Source organism: Schistocerca serialis, chromosome 5, assembly GCF_023864345.2.
Source record: "Schistocerca serialis cubense isolate TAMUIC-IGC-003099 chromosome 5, iqSchSeri2.2, whole genome shotgun sequence".
Lineage (NCBI taxonomy): Eukaryota > Metazoa > Arthropoda > Insecta > Orthoptera > Acrididae > Schistocerca > Schistocerca serialis.
In genome coordinates this window covers 305,542,826-305,553,387 of record NC_064642.1, presented here as the reverse complement: position 1 = coordinate 305,553,387, position 10,562 = coordinate 305,542,826, and the positions used below count along the sequence as shown (strand labels likewise).

The window sequence follows — 10,562 nt, the reverse complement described above, 5'->3', positions numbered from 1 at the left end:
AACGTCCCCTTAGAAAAATTATACATGACTGTGCTTAAACTGACACACAATATTTTTAGCGCAACGCTGTCTGACTTTCAATAGTCCCTACATAAAAATGGTCCTGACTAACATTAAACTATACCTTTCACAAATCACTTACCTCACAAAAATCTTCGTTACTCGAACTACTGCAATACAGCGAGCGCCACTACTGCCAGCTAAATAAAAAATTCAAACTACGGAAGGCACTAACTACTGATAGGCACAGTTAGCATATGAAAGATTTTAATAGAGAACAAACAATGTATTTACCTTAATAGTGTCGAAAAATCATAATATACATAGCAGTTCATGACATCCAGTTTTACAAATTTCAAAACTCCGCCATTTCTCTCCCCACATCCACCACTGCTGGCGGCTCACCTCCAACTGCGCAACGCTACGCGCTGTTCACATCCAGCTGCCCAACACTACAATGGCAGACAACAATGCAAACTAGCCACAGACTGCACACAGCACAGCCAGTGATTTTCATACAGAGCGCTACGTAACGTTGCCAATAAGAAAACATAAACAGCCTACTTACAAATTAACCGTTCAGTATCCTCATACATTCTATTCAAATAAGTTTCGGGCTTACTGCCTGTCGTCGTTAACTTCAATCCACGTTTTCTCGAATGGGCAACTGCCAGTCATCTTCAGTTGAGACGCTGAACACTCTCCATCATCTACTTCTGACGTCGGCATGTATGCGTCGGTTTGCCGTCGATTCTGTTGAGAACATCACTGACATGTTCACCGCAACACACTTTCCGCCCTACTTTACTATTCATACTTAAGCATACTCCGTTTGCATGATTTTCTCGTCCTGTTGGTGGTGCTCTATATTTTCTGACCAGGAAACAAAAAATCGTTCTCATTCTTCCATTTCAATTCACTGACCCGCACTAAGACTGGGACTTTGCATTTCCCCTTTCGGAATTTTTAGCAACCCTAACACATTCCGGGGCAACGGCCTTGCCGCGGTGGATACACCGGTTCCCGTCAGCTCACCGAAGTTAAGCGTTGTCGGGCATGGCCGGCACTTGGATGGGTGACCATCCAGGCCGCCATGCGCTGTTGCCATTTTTCGAGGTGCACTCAGCCTCGTGTTGCCAATTGAGGAGCTACTCGACCGAATAGTAGCGGCTCTGATCAAAGAAAACCATCATAATGAGTGGGAGAACGGTGTGCTGACCACACGCCACTCCTATCCACAACCTCAGCTGAGGATGACACGGCGGTCGGATGGTCTCAATGGGCCACTTGTGGCCTGAAGACGGAGTGCTATACCACATTCAGAGTTCTGACATTCCACGCTCTGACTTGTAGAGCTTACAGTTTCACTGGTTTTTCAATTTTTTTCTCTTGGCCACCTTCTTTGGAAACTTTTTGTATTGGCGAATCTATGCTGAGACTTCCTCGGTGTCGGGATACCTGTCCTGTGGGTACATATGACTTGTCTTGTGTGGAATGGTTTTCATTGCTTTCTGCATCCTCATGCTGTTGATCACTGCTGATTCTGAAACTTCCTGGCAAATTAAAACTGTGTGCAGGATCGAGACTGGACATTCGCCTTTCACAAGCAAGTTCTCCACTATCTGAGCTACGCAAGCACAATACACGACCCGTCCCCACAGCTTAAATTCTGCCAGTACCTCGAGTCCTACCTTCCGAGTTCGAGTCTCGGTCCGGCACACAATTTTAATCTTCCAGGAAGTTTCACATCAGAGCATGCTCCGGTGCAGAGTGAAAATCTAATTCTGACTGCTGATTCTTCCTCTTTTAGGGATAGTTTCCCACCTCAAGGTGCAATGAACCGCTATTCACTCCTCCGCTGTTTTTAATAAGGCCTTTGAAAGAAAGAGGGTGACTCCTCATACAGGAAGTCTTCGGTCGTTATTACATTTTAAACCAAAATTTAAGCCGTCACTGATATCGAGCTCGGCATTTGCGATGTTTTTAGCGGTATTCATAAACTCCGTCCCTAGATCGGGCCTTCTAAAGTGAACTTTATGCTGCTTGTGAGATCAGTTTGTTGGGAATACCATTAAACACTAGTTGGGCAGAATGGTAGGAATGGGGTGGCTGGTATCCACGAGTGAGGACAACCCACTATAGTGTGTTTCAGCCGCCGAGCCCGGTAGCAACGGAGACGTCTGGAAAGGGCGACCGCTCATACTCGTCATCACCGATTTCGTCCAGATTGATGATATAGACAGGGCTTGGTCAGAAGTGAAGTGGGAGCTCCAGACATCCAAGCGTTTAGAAAAAAAGTTGCATTTTTGGCGAGCGTCGAGTGAGGCACGAGCCATTTACATTAGCCTGGTCTGTAGGCAGCGGCTGGCGTAGCGGAATAAGTGCAGAACGGTAATAGGGGAGTCTTTAGTCTCTTTGCAGAAAATTTTTTTTTTTAATTTTAAATTTTACGTTACTTACACAGCAAATGAACATCAATAATACTCAACATATTTTATTAAATAATATTTTAATAAAGAGCATGAAAAGGAAAGGCAATGGAACTGAGCCGTGCTGTGACTCGCGTTGGTGCTGTTTGTAGGTTCCCGTCCTCTGTTGGAGGCCAGGCGGTATCGTTTAGTTGGCAAGGTTGCGGCTGTTTGTCTTCTTCTCGTGTTGACTGGTGCCACTCGGTTTCGCAAGCGTTGCCTGCCCGCTAGTGGCAGCAGCGGTGGTTATCGATATGTAGTAACTGTTGCTCTATCTTTGGGCCGACGTCATTGTTTTGCCGGTTCGAGTGCGTGTGCGAGTTCGGTTAGGGACTGAGGAGAAGCGAGGTCCGCGCAGAGCGGGGACACGCCGGTACCACTGGCGGCACGCATGGGCTGCTGGATGGAGGGGCTGCGGTCACGAGGGTGAACGACTTCTTAGTGAACCGGATCCAGCAAGCTTTAAGATGAGTGCATTTCAATCCAAGTGGAGAAACCTCCACCATTGTGATATCTCGCTTGGTTTCGTGTTGCTGCTCGTAGTGTCGCCGAGGCGAAGAGCAGGGAGTGGAGTGCTTTGGGAAGGCGGATCTGATTAGCTTTCCTCGACTTCTTATTACTGTTTACTGCGTTCAACTTGTTACAATTTGTTAAGCTCAACCAGTGGTAATTTTTATTGCCTGGTGGCCGCTAACGCCCCAGATACCTGCCCTAGGGGTTTGCGTATGTAACGGCAGTGTACGTTTCCTCGCCTTGCCGCTGCTGTCTGGTAAAGCGTGTAGTTTTGGCAGCTTTCTTGATTGTAGACCGGTTGTGATTCCTCTACTCTGGTGGTAATGATTGCTTTCTCGTTCCAGGGGCTCTAAACACAGCATTCTGGACGTAGTGCAGACCTCCGGTTCCGTCCTTGGCTTATTATTCCTTCGTTGCATTTGGTTTATCAGACGTCAGTAGCTTCAGCAAGACTATCATTAGTTATTCGTTAGACTGCCGCTAGTCTGAGTTACCATCTTGTGAAGTGAATGCAACTCTTGGTTGCCTATCTCACTGCTCGCGAAAGTGTTTGTTGCCTGACCTTCTCAGAGGTCGATTCCGGGAGCACCGTCTGGATCATTTGTTTGTTTTTTAATTAACTTTTGCTATTGCATTTGCTGTTTTACAGCAGGTTTCAGATTTTTTTATATTATTGCCCTTCCTGACGTGTAAGGCTTTCAGCCCTGATTGTGGTCATTTGCTTTAAAATTCTAATTTGGTATTTGTATTTTAGAAGTAAGCCTTAAAATCTTATTTACTGCCATTCCTGGAGTCTGATGCCTTCTGCTGTGTTTGTGGCGACTTACCTTAATATATCAATACCTGTAAGTTGTAAATTTTAGCGAGCTCTTACACAATTCTTAATTTATTGACATTCCTGGCGTGTAAGGCCTTCTGCTCAGATAACAGTGGCTTGATTTTGAAACATTATATGTTGTATCTGTATTTAATGGTGATTTGATAAATTGAAACTCACTGAAAACACTATTATTTGCACTGTTGTTTATTCCTTCATTAATAACGTGTGGTATTTTTTATTTATTGTTGAGTCTGGAATAGCCGGCCGAAGTGGCCGTGCGGTTAAAGGCGCTGCAGTCTGGAACCGCAAGACCGCTACGGTCGCAGGTTCGAATCCTGCCTCGGGCATGGACGTTTGTGATGTCCTTAGGTTAGTTAGGTATAACTAGTTCTAAGTTCTAGGGGACTAATAACCTCAGCAGTTGAGTCCCATAGTGCTCAGAGCCATTTGAACCATTTTTTTTGAGTCTGGAATTACTGATTTAAAATAAATTGTGTGTAACTGTAAAAGGCAACCAATAGTAACTGATTACGGCCCCGTCCAGCCGGCCGTTGCGGCCTAGCGGTTGTAGGCGCTTCAGTCTGGAACCGCGCGACCGCTACGGTCGCAGGTTCGAATCCTGCCTCGGACATGGATGTGTGTGATGTCCTTAGGTTAGTTAGGTTTAAGTAGTTCTAAGTTCTAGGGGACTGATGACCTCAGATGTTAAGTCCCATAGTGCTCAGAGCCATTTGAACCATTTTTGAGCCCCGTCTGCGGCTGATCCCGGCGGAGGTTCGAGTCCTCCCTCGGGCATGAGTGTGCGTGTTTGTCCTTAGGATACTTTAGGTTAAGTTTTGTGTAAGCTTAGGGACTGATGACCTTAGCAGTTACGTTCCATAAGACTTCACACACACGTATGAGCCCCGTCCACAATCGTAACCGAATCCTGCCTTCCCTTGACTACCATGTTCCAGGAAAACTTGGGGTTGCAAATAAATTACCAGTAACGGATTGCAAGCCGACTACGAGGACATCGTATGTAAAATTAGATACTTTTATTATTTTACCGTTGGTGGTTTACACATGCTCGGATGATATTCGTCGTAAAAACAAGAGAGGCAGCAATTTTCTTGACATTTTGCAAACGTTATAAACGCCGCATTTTTATAATTACGTGGTTGTTTTAAAGTTTCTGTAGAAAAGAACATGTTTAACTTTCAAAAAATACGAAGTCCTGTGTGCTTTAATTACAACCCCTTTTTGGTTGCAGAGTCCCCGTGGACACTAACTACAACCCCACCTTGGAAATTTATTTGCAATCCCAAATTTTTCTTTGCCTTCATTTTCATAACTTCAATGAAAATATTAATAAATACAGCGTATTGAGCATTATTTCAATTTTTATCCAGTATAAGTAACGTAAAAATTGAAAAATAAAAAGAAGTATTCTTGTAAGGACTCAGTACCACGACCCTCGGGTTAGCAGTTTGCACTCTTTCCGCTGTGCCGATCGCTCTATCGAAACTACATTAACATAAATGGCTAATGCCTCGCCCGGCCTGTGCCAAACATTACATATTTTTTAACCGTTTTGCCATTTGGAGCTTCCACTTGCTGCAGTTTCATTTTTAGCCATGCCCTACATATACCATAAATTAAGTCGAAATCAGTGATGACGAGTAGGTGCGGTTCATGCCGCTGTAATTTATTCCCGCGATAAAAGTTGCTATCATTTTATTATGATACATTTCGTTTGTTCGGCATTTAATCTTGATTGGTTGTCTTAATTGTTTCATCTGAATGCCATCTTGTTTTCAAATCGATTTACATCTTATAAAGTTTTCGTCTGTGGTTCAAATATGTGAACAGAGACTGAACTGCTCATTTGCAACCTACTTGGTAAACCATTACCAACGAGTCTCATAATCGAATAATATGTTGTAATGGGTTCGGTCAAACAAAATTTCCGTCTTTGTTATCTTTACTTACAAATCGACGTAAGTTCCTAATAACCATACATATTTCCGTACACAGTGTATGAGAACGCGTATTGTAAATTCGTTCAAATGCAGTAGGAGTTTGTGCAGTGGTGGGATTGAATGCTGTTTGCTCCACTGTTTCACGAAATTCATGCAGAGCCTAGCTTATTGTCGTGGCTAGTTCGCTGTTTCTTGCGTATCCCTTGAACGCACACCGCTCGACTCAAATGTCACGTGGTTGTGCGAACAAGCTCGATACTGTACCGAACGCTGCGGCGTAACGGGAAATCTCTAGCCCTTTCGAAAGCGAGTATCATCTGCTCAATCCTACTGTAAGCAAGAGTTGTTCTCTCCTGTTGCAAGAAATTGCAGTGTTACGATAAATTTGTCTTTTGCGGATATAACAATTATGAGGTGAGTATTCTGCTTCGTAATACGAAGAGCCACCTTCTTGAGCACATATTGAAATGTGCTGTCGTCCATTCGCAAGTAATTTTCAAACGACTTCACATCCTCGACTTACAGCTCCTGTAACAGATTTTGTTGGATATTTTTATCATCTCGCCGTGAAACCCATAGCTTTATCCAAGTTTTTTCTTATTATTTTCTTCTACTCCTCTTCCAAATGTAAATGCAATGTAGTTGTGGCACACGCAGCTGCAGAGCATAGTATTGTCTTCGTCTGCCATTCTCAAGAAATTATGTCTCAAAGATATTTGCGCACGTCAAATATACGAGGTGCATTCAAGTTTTAAGGCCTCCGATTTTTTTTCTAGTTAACTACTCACCCGAAATCGATGAAACTGGCGTTACTTCTCGACGTAATCGCCCTGCAGACGTACACATTTTTCACAACGCTGACGCCATGATTCCATAGCTGCGGCGAAGGCTTCTTTAGGAGTCTGTTTTGACCACTGGAAAATCGCTGAGGCAATAGCAGCACGGCTGGTGAATGTGCGGCCACGGAGAGTGTCTTTCATTGTTGGAAAAAGCTAAAAGTCACTAGGAGGCAGGTCAGGTGAGTAGGGAGCATGAGGAATCACTTCAAAGTTGTTATCACGAAGAAACTGTTGCGTAACGTTAGCTCGACGTGCGGGTGCGTTGTCTCGGTGAAACAGCACACGCGCAGCACTTCCCGGACGTTTTCGTTGCAGTGCAGGAAGGAATTTGTTCTTCAAAACATTTTCGTAGGATGCACCTGTTACCGTAGTGCCCTTTGGAACGCAATGGGTAAGGATTACGCCCTCGCTGTCCCAGAACATGGACACCATCATTTTTTCAGCACTCGCGGTTACCCGAAATTTTTTTGGTGGCGGTGAATCTGTGTGCTTCCATTGAGCTGACTGGCGCTTTGTTTCTGGATTGAAAAATGGCATCCACGCCACATCCATTGTCACAACCGACGAAAAGAAAGTCCCATTCATGCTGTCGTTGCGCGTCAACATTGCTTGGCAACATGCCATACGGGCAGCCATGTGGTCGTCCGTCAGCATTCGTGGCACCCACGTGGATGACACTTTTCGCATTTTCAGGTCGTCATGCAGGATTGTGTGCACAGAACTCACAGAAATTACAACTCTGGAGGCGATCTGTTCAACAGTCATTCGGCGATCCCCCAAAACAAATTTCTCCACTTTCTCGATCATGTCGTCAGACCGGCTTGTGCGAGCCTGAGGTTGTTTCGGTTTGTTGTCACACGATGTTCTGCCTTCATTAAACTGTCGCACCCACGAACGCACTTTCGACACATCCATAACTCCATCACCACATGTCTCCTTCAACTGTCGATGAATTTCAGTTGGTTTCACACCACGCAAATTCAGAAAACGAATGATTGCACGCTGTTCAAGTAAGGAAAACGTCGCCATTTTAAGTATTTAAAACAGTAATCATTCTCGCCGCTGGCGGTAAAATTCCATCTGCCGTACAGTGCTGCCATCTCTGGGACGTATTGACAATGAACGCGGCCTCATTTTAAAACAATGCACATGATTCTATCTCTTTCCAGTCCGGAGAAAAAAAATCGGAGGCCTTAGAACTTGAATGCACCTCGTATTTGTCGAAGAAGTTATGATAAGTATTTGCCATATTTCTTTGTCAAAGTGTAGTACCGGCTTTACTGCTGGCAGGCAAGGCGATGGGAAGTTTGTGTGTATTCGTCGTGGTGACTCATGTTGGCAGCTACTAGACAGATTCAGTCTCCTCTCGTCCCCTGATATTGTGTACTTTCAATGCTCTCATTATGATGGTCTGATAATGCTGATTTGCTTTGTTTTTCAGGGCATAAACGTGCTTCGTGCTCATTTAGGCGTGTGTTATTAGGACGCTCCGTATCCACAATATACACAATTCCGTACAAGTATTTCGTTTTCTGTAGTCTGCAGCTTGTCGTTAGCATCCTTCGTTGAGCATAGAAAATCTAAGATTTTTTTTGCTGATTCTGTAGTAGTTCAAAGTTTATTAAGAGTGAGAGAGACAAATATGTGTAATATACGAAATATCTAGACTGCTAAGAGCCCAAACTGGATTAATATGAAAATAATTTAGTACTTACCTGTCTTCCTCTACAGTTTTTACCCTCCACAGCTCCCTCTACTACCATAGAGATTATTCCCTAACGCTTCAACGCATATCCTAACATCCTGAGCCTTCTTATCTGTGTTGCTGGCCTTTTTGGCTGAGCGGTTCTAGGCGCTTCACTCCGGAACCACGCTGCTGCTACGGTTGCAGGTTCGAATCCTGCCTCGGCCATGGATGTGTATGATGTCCTTAGGTTAGTTAGGTTTACGTAGTTCTAAGTGTAAGGGACTGTTGACCTCAGATAGTGACCTCCCATAGTGCTTAGAGCCATTTGAACCATTTTAACTGTGTTTCCCGGACATTCCTTTTCCGTCCGGTTCTGCGGAGGACATTCTCATATATTTCATTTGCCTATTGACTTTTCGGTATCCTTCTGTAACACATCTCAAACGCTTCTTATCTCTTAGTTTTCTGTTACCCAAGAGTCCCCAATACACTTCCATACAATACTGTCCTCAAAGGTGCCCATACGATTGTTTGTAGATAGGGGGAGGGGGCTGGTCGTGGGTGTGGAGATCTCTTCTGAACAGCACGTTGCGAGGTATCCCAGATATGCTCAATAATCTTCGTGTCTGGGGAGTTTGGTGGCCAAAGGAAGTGTTTAAACTCAGAAGAGTGTTCCTGGAGCCACAATGTAGCAATCTGTACTCGCGAATGTCGCATTGTCCTGCTGGAATTGCCCAAATCCGTCGGAATGCACGATGGACGTGCTTACGTACGTGTGACTTGTTAGAGTCGTATATAGACAAGTCAGGGGTCCCACATCACTCCAACTGCACACGCCCGACACCATTACAGAGCATCCATCAGCTTGAACAGTCCCTTGCTGACATGCAGCGTCCATGGATTCATGGGGTTGTCACCATAACCGTACACGTACATCCGCTCGATAAAATTTGAAACGAGACTTATCCGACCAGACAACAAGTTTCCATTCATGAACAGTCCAATTTCGGTGTTGACAGGCACAGACGAGGCGTAAAGCTTTGTGTCGTGGAGTCATCCAGGGTACATTAGTGGGTCTTCGGCTCCGAAAGCCTACATCGATGATGTTTCGTTGAATGGTTCGCACGCTGACACTTGTTGATGGCCCAGCATTGGAAACTGATGCAATTTGCGAAAGGGTTGCACTTCTGTGACGTTGAACGATTCTCATCAGTCGTCGTAGGTCCCGTTCTTGCAGGATCTTTCTCCGGTCGCAGCGATGTCGGAGATTTGATGTTTTACCGGATTCCTGATATACACGGTACACACGTGAAATGGTCTTACGCGAAAATCCCCACTTCATCGTTACCTCGGAGATGCTGTATTCCATCGCTAGTGCGCCAACTATAACACTACGTTCAAACTCACTTAAATCTTGATAACCTGCCATTGTAGCAGCAGTAAGCGATCTAACAACGGCGCCAGACGCTTGTCTTGTATAAGCGTTTCCGACCGCAGCGCTGTATTCTGTCTCTTTACGTGGCTCTGTATTTGGACACGCATTCCTATACCAGTTTCTTTGGCGCTGCAATGTAGTTAGGATATAGCATACGTCGATATTCATTTCTTTCGAAAATCATTATTCGAGCATGTTGAAACGGTTGAAATATAAAAACTCCGCGTCACTAGGATTACAAAAACAACGACCGTTTCACATGTATTTCAGTGGCTAAGTGGGTAGGCTGACGATATTCGAAAGTTAAGGAAGAGCGTTCTAATGTAAATGGTGTTCTGGAATACAGCTATGTGGCCTCTATCGCCCCACTAAGCTCCCGTCGAAGGCGAAAGATTTTTACACCATCTTCTGCAGGCAATTCCGCTAACGTGGTAGAAACCAAGTAACCAACAGTCTGCTGGCCACGAGTGTGGAAAACGATACAGCATCACTTCCTGCAAACCACCGTGCGTGCGACGTGGTGACCAACAAAATAAAGTGCGACGGGGCACCGGACCACGTTATTGGATTAACGGACTCCCTGCTTTGCCCCAACTGTCCCCTCCTGGAAACTGATAAACATCGGTTCACATACGTATCGTCGTCCGGCCTTTGGCGACTGACACAGAGGATCTTCGATTGCTACCTACGTGTTCCACGTGACATGATTTAGACTCGGTACATTCTGTCACCGGATGACTGTTACTTTTCGCTCGCCAAATATCTTGCGCGTACGTGGTTCAAGGGAATAACAGTCGATTACATCTTCAGCGGAGGGGAGAAAGTGGAGCTTGATTACA

General features: G+C 44.8%; 1 pseudogene; it reads left to right on the top strand.

Annotated features, from left to right (window-relative positions):
- The first annotated feature begins 989 nt into the window (after window positions 1–989).
- Window positions 990–1,107, top strand: LOC126482812 (5S ribosomal RNA; annotated as a pseudogene).
- Window positions 1,108–10,562: the final 9,455 nt, after the last annotated feature.